Source organism: Dermacentor andersoni, chromosome 2 (genome assembly GCF_023375885.2).
Source record: "Dermacentor andersoni chromosome 2, qqDerAnde1_hic_scaffold, whole genome shotgun sequence".
Classification (NCBI taxonomy): Eukaryota; Metazoa; Arthropoda; class Arachnida; order Ixodida; family Ixodidae; genus Dermacentor; species Dermacentor andersoni.
In genome coordinates this window covers 41,326,539-41,339,042 of record NC_092815.1, presented here as the reverse complement: position 1 = coordinate 41,339,042, position 12,504 = coordinate 41,326,539, and the positions used below count along the sequence as shown (strand labels likewise).

Below are 12,504 nucleotides of genomic sequence, written 5' to 3'. Positions count from 1 at the left end.
CTAATTAAATGCTTTGGAAATAGTTACTGAATACTCGTTTTCTCCCTATATTTTGATGCGTTCCATGAGGCGTGTAGTAGGTTCCCCGCTGTCCTCGGTGAACTAAATGATCCACGTTGTTCATAATTTAGTACAAATAGAGGGAAAGTTTTGGCTGATGTGTAAGTAAATCTCAGAAGGTGTAAGCTTATTACAGCATCTGCTGTAAATTACTTACGCAAGCGCTCCGGAGCGTTACACGTGTGTTTGACGAACGGAGCACAATTTAGCCCGCGGTCCTATAACTGCTTCAGAATCAAATTCGGTGCGCGAGGGGGGTAGCGGGAAGAGGAGCTTTGGAGATCGGATATTACAGCTGATGTGCATGCCAAGTTAACTGTGCGAGGCCTTTAAGATAATTCCGGAAGCAAGTGCTCGAAAGTGTTACACGCGGGCAACGTTAAGTGGGTGCAGTAAACGGGCCGGTGTGTCACACGCGCGGGCAGCGTTTCAAAGCGTTTCAAAGCTTTATGGGCAATTGAATTGCTCGAAAGACCCAGCGTCGCTGGAAATTTGGCTGTGATTCTTCATAAGGTCGTACAAATCTGCTCTTTTTTTTTTGTTGTTGTTGCTGCTGTTCTAGTTGCAAGTGATCGTTTAATTACAGGCACGTTTGTGGGGGATTTCCTCGCGTTGCGCTTCCCTACCGTGCCGGGAACTTTCGGAGGAAGGCGCACCCATTCGCCTTCCTCCTGTCCAGTGCGCACGCCACACAGTGAAGCACGACAACAGGAGAGGGGGCTCAACCGAGAAAGCATGCATAAGCAGGGTGGGCAGCCCCGCGGCTTGTGTCGCCGTCCCGCTACAACCTTGGCATGCCCTCCCTCCTGCTAAATCGCACGGAGCGCGGTATGTGTGTAGTGATGTGTGTAGTGATTATAAGGGTGAAGGGAAGAGAGAAGTGCAGTGCCGTAACTGTCTCTCAAAGGAGGACACCTCAACAGCACTGCACAGGGTAGGGGAAGTGGGAAGGAAAAGATTAAGAGAGAATGAAAGAGAGCGGAGAAAAAAAAAAGAAAAAAAAAAGGCAAGAGGGTTGAAAAAGAAGAAGCAATGCGGGGCTTATAGCCGCGCTCTCAGTTGAGTTTCGACAAAAAAGTCGAGAAGGGCAGCAAACGCTCTCTTGGCGATGGAGGCGTGGGCTGCGGGAAATAGTAGTTCTGTCTCCGTGTTGCAGGGTAGACCCACACGACGATAGGATGTACAGAGCGCGGTGCGCTCAGCGTCGAACGATGGGCATCGCAGCAGGAGATGTGCGAGAGTCTCATCCTCGCCGCATACCGCACATGCGGGGCTGCCAGTTCCGCGCAGTCTGTGCGCTCGGGCGGCGGCACGGAGCGCGGTACATTTGCATGTCAGCCCGGTCTCTCTGCATGCGTTCGGCTTGTACGGTTCACTGGCTCTCTCTCTCTCTCTCTCTCTCTCTCTCTCTCTCTCTCTGCGCTCGCGAGGTCAAGTGAAACGAATGAGACGCGTCGCCTTCCACAAGCTTCATAACGGGAGAGAGGAAAAAGAAGTATGGCATCTCTTTCGTCAGTGCCAGAAAGGAATGCAAATTTGATTATGCAAGCTTCACCGTTAATAAAAACGCAGTTCGTTCGCACACGCTTCAATTATATCAGGTGATCTGGGGCGGCCTTTAAGCATAGCTGTCGCACGATTTAGTTTATCTATTGGTCGTTAACCCATGCGGAAAACCATACTAAATAAAAAGAAGGAGAGCTGTTACCGAGAAGGCGATGTATTGCTTCAGTTGCGGGCCTACATTCCAGTAACATTCCACTTACGTGATAAGTGCACGGAGCAGCATAAAAAGAAATATTTTGGAATAGCGGTATTCAAATCAGGCAACATAAAACAAATAATATATTTCTTGGGCAGTACTGTAGAATGCATGTACGGGGCGTTTTAGTGACGGCTCTTTAATTCGTTAAACGTGTAGTACCCTGGGCCGAACGGTCATTTTTACCACCCAATATTCATAGCTGCGACAGACATAAAACTGTGCAATAATTGTTAACAATTAAGTTACTTATCTTACTGAACTTACATCGTAAATAATTTACTGAAGTGTGAAACGCACTGTAACATGAAATGTACTCTCTTGCTGAACTATAGAAGGACCTGAAAGCCTTGTCAAGCTTCCTAGTCCCTCTTCCTGCTTCCTGACCCCCTGCTCTTCGAAGTGAGAAATAAATTGATTGATTGATTGATTGATTGATTGATTGATTGATTGATTGATTGATTGATTGATTGATTGATTGATTGATTGATTGATTGATTGATTGATTGATTGATTGATTGATTGATTGATTGATTGATTGACACGAAGTATGTTCCTTAAGTAACATATTTAGTGCGTTTGTTGCAATTGCGGAATGACAATCTATGGTACATTCTGACGACACTCCACCATGCACCTCGCTGACGAAGCTGCTAAGAAAGCACACGAAGGAGCAACCCTTGTTTCTGTACCTTTATCACGGACCGACGCAGCCCTACACCTAAGCAAAGTAGCACACCGTATGACATTAGAGAAGTGGCACACACCTGAATTCACCCAAGAACGATTGCATTCCCTCGACCCCTCTATGCAACTGCGGATGTTACCAGGGCTTCTGCGAAAAGAGGAAACAATGCTGTACCGCTTACGCTTGGGCGTCGCATTCACCAATGCATATACGTTTTTCATTGGAATGACTGATAGCGCCGACTGTAATGTCTGCGGTGTCTAGGAAACTATAGAACATCTATACTGTGCTACTGCCCATCTTTTCTGTACAGCTCTCAATCAGCTAGATGGAACACCGTTACCTTGAAGATCTTGGGACCATGGCCTCGTATATCGCAGCTACAAAAGGCCACAAAAGCTCTACTGCGATATTTGAAAGCTACTGGATTGAGTCGGCGTCTGTGATCCGGACTGAGTGACCGAACGATATACCCAGTAGACTTTCTCTTCTTCTTTTAATCTTTCCGTCCCCTTTTCCCTTTCCCCATTGTAGGATAGCCAACCGGGCTCAGTCCTGGTTAACCTCCCTACCTTTCCTTTATCATTTGCTCTCTCTCTCTCTCTCCACCATGCACAGATATCCGTGAATGAGACTCCATGGTGGCATTTGGAGGTGAAGCTAACACAGTGTTTCACGTAACTTGAACGATAGCCGTATCTACCGGGTGGGCAGTGACAGGGGGGAGTGGGGGGCTGGTCCTGCCCACCCTGCAGATACGCCTATAGTGCAAGTTACGTGAAACACCCTGTGTATAGATATAGCCTATACTCACAAGCTTGCGCTTCTGGTGTACATTGATGGCCTGGTAATCGTATAAGGCGCCGTCTCCCAGGCAATAATGTGCACCAGCACGTTCACCACCAGTCCGCGACCACGCAAACTCTTCATTGCCGTGCATGATCTTTCGAGTGCACGCCAGTGCAAGGAGGGAATGAGGTGAATGCTCCCTTTCGGCGACGCGCTGCTGTGCCGTATGCTTGTGTCGCGTAGCGTAGCTCTTCTGTCTTAGCGAAAGATGCGGGAGGAGGAGGAGGACCGCCGTCGGCACTGGATCAACTTCGTTGTCTTCGCCGCGAAACCTCATCCTCGGCAGTCGTCGAAAGCGAGACATTCGCACACTGAGGCGCATAACGAGTCAAGAAACCTGTGGCTCACACACCCACTATACACGGTAGGTACTCTGCTCGTTCTCCGCCTCCTCAATTTCCAGCGAAGCAGGCCTTGTTCTGTTTCTTCTGCTTATATATCTCTCACTTTGATACACGCGGGTGTATTCAGTACGATAAAGCTCATCTCGAGCGTACAAAGCCCAGCTCACTGTCGCCAATATAAAATCTGTGACCACCAGCAATTCGTCCCGGGTAGTACAGATGGCGAAGCGTGGTATCATGTGACGGAAGCTTGACCTTGCGGGCGTTTTTCTTTCTTTCCTATCGCGCCATAGGTACATGTGAATGCTGCTCAATATTTCACAATTGCTTCATGGGAAATGTGCGTGAAGACACTGGAACATCTCTACAACTCTCCAGGTTTAGATAACACAGCCCTCTCAAGATAAGAAGTAACACCGGCTGTGGATGGAACAAAGACTTTGGAAAGGTCTCTCCCGTGCTGCCGCGTCACTCGGATGCCAACGAGTTGGCATTGCGTAACATACTCTTTCGCCTCTTGATACGCTTTGCGAAATAGATAAGGTGGAGGACATACTCTACTCATCTCTGCGTTTTATCAAACTAAAGGTAATGTCTTCCAATGCCACGTATTACAAAGTTATCCGTGCGTATATAAGTTTAAGAGCACAGACATAAAAAAATTTCTTTGCTAATTTACAAACCCGTGACCTGGCCGCCTACATCAGTGCTCGAATCGGAGGCGCCAACCATTCTGCCATGGCTGAAGTTTGTTCTCTCTGTTTCATGGTATTTCTAAGAGTGCGCAAATCTAAGCGACATGAGCCAGTTACATCCCCCGATAATCTATTGGCAGTACGACACCTCACTGCCTTCGGTATGGGGCCAGGTATACAATGTCCCTATAGTTATTTTAGTAGCGTTGCTAGTAGCCGCGTGGGGGTGACACTCAGGTCGCGTCTCTTGTTGACACTATAGGCGGCGTCACGCATCGCACCACGTTCATTTCGTGTCCATCCTGAGAAATCGGCGGTACTATACTCGCTGTCAAGGGTACTGTGACAGAGAGAGATGCCGTCTTTAATGAAAGCTTTGATGCCTATTATACTCACGGACGCCTTTCCGTGTAACTTAAAGGAAAACTATACGTGGGGGCAGCTTCTGCAATTCTGCAAGTGTGTAACAGCGCCAAGCGTTGCGACAGGGTTTTAGTTCACTGGAACTTATACTGGGGGGTCGGGGGGCTGGGGAAGGGAGGGGAATAAGCGTGACTTAAATTTGCCTAAACGCGGAAAGGAATAAATTACTCAAATTAAACACTCAATGATCTACTCTTATTTTGTCTTGTTTTCGTGTTGTAAATAAGCTGTTTCTGTTTTCTCCAGCTCAAACTAACGCGGATGAGAATAAGGAAATTTTTTTTCAGGAGCGATTTTATTTTGACTCCGCAGCCGTACCTTCATTGTAACAGAAAGGTGTACCCCTTCCCTTTTCGTAAAATAATGTATCTTCGTGTGCGTGTGTGTGTGCGTGCGTGTGCGTGCGTGCGTGTGCGTGCGTGTGCGTGCGTGTGCGTGCGTGTGCGTGTGCGCGTGTGTGCGTGTGCGCGTGTGCGCGCGTGCGTGCGTGCGCGCGTGTGCGCGTGTGCGCGCGTGCGTGCGTGCGTGCGTGCGTGCGTGCGTGCGTGCGTGCGTGCGTGCGTGCGTGCGTGCGTGCGTGCGTGCGTGCGTGGAGCGCTTCGTCTTCCAGCAGACAAAAAAATTCCTGATGGCGATGATTAAAGGCTCGTATAGCTCTCAAAAATGTCGGAAGCGCTTTCGGTGCACGCAGTGCGTAAGCGTGCAGCGTTTCGCCAAGGGCCGAGAATGACCTGCAGTTTTAAGGTATAGTCGTGGTATAGATGCGACGCAGCCTTCAGATATTGTCTGTCTGAAAAATTTCGATTGCAGTCGCATGGAACATGCATCTGCAAGCCCCCAGGAACATTGCACACTGAACTCATTGGCGATGCGGTGAATTAGCACGCTTGATCTATGTCTACTTAGGATTCGAGGGATGTTGAACTTCGCAGGACTGACCAGTTTTGTAAAGATCACTGAAGCGTCGACGGAGTGAAGCATTCTTCGCATTCAATCAAGCGCTAATTGCTCTATGTAAAGCTTTGTGTTTTGCCTCGATTCTCAGTGCACCGCTTTCGGGACTGACTGCGCTCGCCGTCATGGTGCCGTCTTAGTTCCGCTGTTCACAATGGGGGTTCAGGAACATTGGTTATGGAAATTCATTGTTGGTGCTTCGTTCCATTTTTTTTTTCTTTTTTAACACAACTACGACATTAGGTAATAAAATAAGAGCTTGGTGGCGCAACCCACCGCCCCGTTCCAAAGGGGACGCTCATAACATTCATTCATCCATCCATGTCATCGTTCGTCAAAATGCCGACGTCGTCGCCGTCAATAACAACTGTCAACCTATGTGATACCGATGAAGTCATGAAACTTCGTGGCATCGTTCTAAATAGGAATTAAGCTTTCAATCTCTCGGCTCCATGCACTCTATGAGTAGACCTTTCAACACCATATGCATGCACGTATACGCTTCGCTCCCAAGACAACGAGGGGCGAGAACGTAAGTCGACGACAGAAATGGATGCGAGCCACGTCTGAGGAGAGGGTCAATTTTTCAACACATTGGACAGCAGTGCGGAAATCGGTAATCATAATGAGTAGATGGACGGAAGGATGAATGAATTTTATTGTGGTCCTTTAATCATAATGACTAGAGGTTGAATAGTAAACTTCTAGAAAAGTTGGATTTACAAACACGTTCACTCTTTGCCTGTTACTACCTCTCTCTCTCTCCCTCTCTCTCTCTCTCTCTCTCTCTCTCTCTCTCTCTCTCTCTCTCTCTCTCTCTCTCTCTCTCTCTCTCTCTCTCTCTCTCTCTCTCTTTCTCTTTCTCTCTCTTTCTCTTTCTCTTTCTCTGAGGTGATCCGTGTCAGCGGTGTCATTTTAAGCCAAAGATCACGCTTTGTAAGAAACTTTAGATCTCGGCTATCACGAGACCTGCTCCTTTAAAGTGTAATCGAGCATTTCTCACCTTGGAAAGGAAGACACGATGAAGACTCATTGGACGCTCGCCATTTTCAGAGAAGCTGAAGGCACGCAGGCATTGACGCGACGTTTGGAAGGCGAAGCACAATTGCACAAACTCCGACGTTTTACGAACAGCAGCAGAGTTGACCAAAGCTGGAATTTAACACGAACCGCCGAATGTCCGCAGACCCACCAAAAACAATGCGCGTCTGAAATGATGTCTGCTTGCTGCAAACAGAAGACGCTGTTCGGTGTCCGTGGCATCCACGTAATCCGGTTCGGTCCGCTCCGGATGAGGGGGCGCGACCGTTGCAGCGCACCCGTTAACCGGTTCGATCCGGCTAGCTCCGGTTGCAGATGCGCGACGCTAGTGACATGGCCGGGAGCCTGTGTTTCGGGCACATTTTGGGCCTCGGCGTGTTCTTATAAAGGAACCTTTACCTGTGGGTCAGTTCGCATTTACTTATTCAAATACACGAAACGCAAAAATGCTTTCATTAGAGACAACCGCTGAAATGTTCTTAATAAAATTTGTTACATTTGACAGAGAAAACTAAATTCTAAGGACTATTAGAAGCGGCATTTTGATATAGCAATAAAACAAAATTGTAATAAAAGTTGCCGGGAATCTTCAACCCTCCCCCCTCGCCCACCCCCCAAGGATACTGAAGTACAATGTTTAAAATGCCGCAACTCGGTACCAATAGGAAATGTCGCAGTTTTGACAGTTGCATCTGAAGCGAAAAATTTTGATGTACGAGTTTACAGCTTACGTGAACTTGTTACACTGTCTACGGGGGTTTTGGAAAAGTCCTGCTCAATAATGTGTTTCACCCATAAATTTTGTCTGGTTTAGAGGTCTAACTGGCACTATTTGCAGAATTGTGTTTGCGTATTTTTTAATTGCCAAGTTACAGAGTTGCAAACTTGATACTTTATCCTTTTCTTTCTTTTCTTTTTCTTTTTCGTAATCTTTCAATTTTCAAAAACTTTCTTTCACAATTGATGACCGAAATAAAAAAAATACTTTTTTACTCCATAGATTTTAACTTTTGTTTCATACAAAAAGCATAACCGAATTCGGTGCCAGTTGATTGCCGAGAAAGATTACTTCTCCGTTCTCATGTATTCAGGTAAGAAGCAACAGCTATTTCATGCATGTCGAGAATCGCTGTACTTCAGGCAGCCGAGAGAACAAACTGCCTTTACTTTATTTTTACCTCCATTTCTATCGGAAAGCCGTTAAGTGGTGGTGACAACGATCGTAATTGTAATTATTTTTAATTTCTGATTTTTCAAAATAATTTTTTTTGCTATAGCTCACCCTAGATGTCTTCCTTATTATTTTATAAACTATAGCTTTAAGTCATCTGCTGCGTTAACGAGTCAGCGATCAGAATGTGGAAAACCAAAATAACCGCCGATTCCCTAAAACGCTTTAGGATTTCAAGAGCTTGCTTTGCCTAGAAAAGGGCTTCGATGCACCCGGGTATAATGGCGCACTAATGTTCAGTATATATTTATGAGTAGCGACAAATGGAGGCGGAGATATTCCCCTTTGGAAGAAATGTCGGCGAGCCATTGAACTTAGCCATAGTGCCTTGAGGAAATTTCTCAGGCCCATTTACTGCGTACCTAATTCACTAAGAAAGTCAATGAGACTCCAGAAAAGCAACGTTGTCGTTAAAGTGACGAAAGACTACATTTATCAGCTTTCTCTCTAAATTACCAACACTAAATGCGGCACTGGACTGGAAGCATGCACGAAGGGAAGAACAAGGAGAGAGCATTGCGCAGCACAAGTGAAGCAAAGAAAAGTCGGCCCAACACGTGATCTGTTGTCGCGCTAAGATTTAGCGTCTTTCAGTGCCGCGCTATAGGCACACGCTCACGATCAGATTATGAGGCACAAAGTAGTAGGGTACTCTTAATTTTGACACCCCCCCCCCCCCCCCTGTAGGATTCATTCACGTGCAACCAATGCACAGTATAGACGGGCATTTTTGCATCTCGCCCCCACCGAAGGTCGGCCGCCACGGCCGGGATTCGATTCCGCGATCTCGTGCTTAGCAGCGCAACGTCATAGCCGCTAAGCCACTACGGCGAGTCAATGCTCCCTCCTATAGTTTATTGATGCGAAAGCGTCAAATGGCCCACTGAGTGAAAAAGTCGGCTCCTGTCATCTGTAACAGCGAAACGGTACCTAAACTCGCACTGCCATTGGCTACGACGCCATGTCACGAGCTGCGCCTCGACGGAGCAGAGCGGGCGAAAAGGAACACCTGCGGCCCCGGTGGCGAGCCAGGTGTTGCGTGCAGGAAGAGGGCGTCACCGCGACGCCACGTCAGCCTCGCTCTCGCTCTCGGAAGCCTATGTTATGCGCCCGTTCCTTGTCCGCGCAAGCTCTCGCCTATGCTCTAATTGCGCCTCGGTAAAGCCAAATCAAAACGCGCCAAGCGTCTCAACGCGATCGCTTGCCCGCGAGGAGTTCGTATCTCGAAGGACCGCTCAGCAGCGTTCAATGGGACATTAATGCTTTCGCATTCACAACTCGGAGTGCTTAAATGCCCTCGGATTTTTTCCCTTCATACATGACTGGAAGCTACCAGGTGTACTCTAAAGTGCTCGAAACTGTGATGACGACGTTCTGGTGCAATCGAAAGATCGAGATTTTATTCCTTCACTTAAACCGCAGATTCCACTTCTGCACCAGCTTATTGTGAAGCGAGATACGGGTAGGAGCGGCAGGATCTATACGTGGATCGATATTTCTAGACTTCGTAATTCTGGCCTCTTAACCGTACAGTATGCGTTAAGAGACAAAGCCGGCAATATCATTACTAATATGGATGAGATAGTTCAAGTGGCTGAGGAGTTCCATAGAGATTTATACGGTACGAGCGGCACCCACGACGATAATGGAAGAGGGAATGGTCTAGAGGAATTTGAAACCCCACATGTGACGCCGGAAGAAGTAAAGAAAGCCTTGGGAGCTATGCAAAGGGGGAAGGCAGCTGGGGAGGATCAGGTAACAGCAGATTTGTTGAAGGATGGTGGGCAGATTGTTCTAGAAAAACTGGCCACCTTGTATACACAATGCCTCATGACTTCGAGCGTACCGGAATCTTGGAAGAACGCTAACATAATCCTAATCCATAAGAAAGGGGACGCCAAATACTTGAAAAATTATAGACTGATCAGCTTACTGTACGTTGCCTACAAAGTATTTACTAAGGTAATTGCAAATAGAATCAGGAGCACCTTAGACTTCCGTCAACCAAAGGACCAGGCAGGATTCCGTAAAGGCTACTCAACAATAGACCATATTCACACTATCAATCAGGTGATAGAGAAATGTGCGAAATATAACCAACCCTTATATATATCTTTCATTGATTACGAGAAAGCGTTTGATTCAGTGGAAACCTCAGCAGTCATGGAGGCATTACGGAATCAGGGTGTAGACGAGCCGTATGTAAAAATACTGAAAGATATCTATAGCGGCTCCACAGCCACCGTAGTCCTCCATAAAGAAAGCAACAAAATCCCAATAAAGAAAGACGTCAGGCAGGGAGATACGATCTCTCCAATGCTATTCACCGCGTGTTTACAGGAGGTATTCAGAGACCTGGATTGGGAAGAATTGGGGATAAAAGTTAATGGAGAATACCTTAGTAACTTGCGATTCGCTGATGATATTGCCTTGCTTAGTAACTCAGGGGACCAATTGCAATGCATGCTTACTGACCTGGAGAGGCAAAGCAGAAGAGTGGGTCTAAAAATTAATTTGCAGAAAACTAAAGTAATGTTTAACAGTCTCGGAAGAGAACAGCAATTTACAATAGGTAGCGAGGCACTGGAAGTGGCAAGGGAATACATCTACTTAAGGCAGGTAGTGACGGCGGATCCGGATCATGAGACGGAAATAATCAGAAGAATAAGAATGGGCTGGAATGCCTTTGGCAGTCATTCTCAGATCATGAACAGCAGGTTGCCATTATCCCTCAAGAGAAAAGTGTATAATAGCTGTGTCTTACCAGTAATCGCTTACGGGGCAGAAACCTGGAGGCTTACGAAAAGGGTTCTACTTAAATTGAGGACGACGCAACGAGCTATGGAAAGAAGAATGATGGGTGTAACGTTAAGGGATAAGAAAAGAGCAGATTGGGTGAGGGAACAAACGCGAGTTAATGACATCTTAGTTGAAATCAAGAAAAAGAAATGGGCGTGGGCAGGACATGTAATGAGGAGGGAAGATAACCGATGGTCATCAAGGGTTACGGACTGGATTTCAAGGGAGGGAAAGCGTAGCAGGGGGCGGCAGAAAGTTAGGTGGGCGGATGAGATTAAAAAGTTTGCAGGGACAACATGGCCACAATTAGTACACGACCGGGGTAGTTGGAGAAGTATGGGAGAGGCCTTTGCCCTGCAGTGGGCGTACCCAGGCTGATGATGATGATGAACCGTACAGTTGTGGCTCCTTAATTAGAGTTTGTGAATATAGTCTGCCATCAAAAATTGGTCTCGTAGCAATAATCAGTCACAACCAGCATTTCAGTGCATGCTACTATGAGACTGTTTTCATAGGAAAAGAAAATGGAGCCGAATGCACAAAACTTTTTTTTGTTTCCAAGTACTTCTTGCCATTGGCCACGGATTGGCTGAAATTTTCCCTTACGAACAATGCTAGCGAAAGAGCTCTTTGCGAATACGGGACCTGGTGTCAAAAACATTTTCGCCAAAGAAGAATTTGGATGTGCTGTTAAAACCTGGGCCCGTATTCACAAAAGAAAAGAAAAACAAAATGTCTTACGCTACAATTGTTCCTAGGAGAAATTTCAGCCGATCCTGATGTTAGGAATAATGTGACGTTGTAGTGACGGTGAAAAACCGCAGCGGCACAACGCACATCAGGAAGCCAACTCTTATTGACCGAACCTGTGCCCAAGAAAACGAATAACAATCAGCACAATGACACCGTTGAGTACATGCACTCGTCGATCGTGGAAAATCTGATCTGCGGGTCAAGCGCGTCGGCTAGCTTGTGCACACGACTCGTCGAAAGTTCCAGCGTAATCGTCGGTGCCAGCGTGCCTTCCAAAAAGTACACCGCATAATTCGTCTCGCGCCTGCAATCTGATTACACAAAATTCGGCGCGAACATACACGACACACAGAATGAAGATTAGCATTAGTTCCAAATCCTGCAGACGCGTCTTGCGCTGAGCGACAACTTTAAGTTAGCGGGTGAAATACAGTCTCCGAAAAAAAGGATAAATAAGTATACACGTGTCGATATCATTAGCAAAGGTCACTTGCAACGGGCACTTGCGCACTTAGGGACCTTTTAAAAAATTTGTTGGGCCCAAAAAGTGTATATATACACTTTGCAATCGCATACCTTATTTATGTTAAATAAGCTTTCAAACTTTCAAACCCTTGTAGATACGGCCCCTGTTTACCAGCGACGCATATGACATTGTTCACTAGCGATACCATTTTGATGCACTTATTTATGAACACTGTTTACGCCCTCAAAATAAATCACGAACCAAATTAATTATAAATTCAACTGCCGTAACGAAACGTCGCGACGCAAGCAGACAACATAACTGAAACATCAAGAACATTTCTTAAAGAAAAAAAAAAACAACCCAGTGCATTTTCTCACCGAAGCCATAACAGATCACAGAAAATATTTACTCGTGACCCGCACCGCACCCATAGCGC

The 12,504-nt window shown here is 46.5% G+C and overlaps 1 long non-coding RNA gene across 1 annotated transcript in view; it reads right to left on the bottom strand.

Annotated features, from left to right (window-relative positions):
• Positions 1-12,504, bottom strand: part of LOC140215918 (uncharacterized) — a 61,191-nt gene that overhangs the window by 40,539 nt on the left and 8,148 nt on the right. The gene's annotated exons all lie outside the window — the stretch shown is intronic.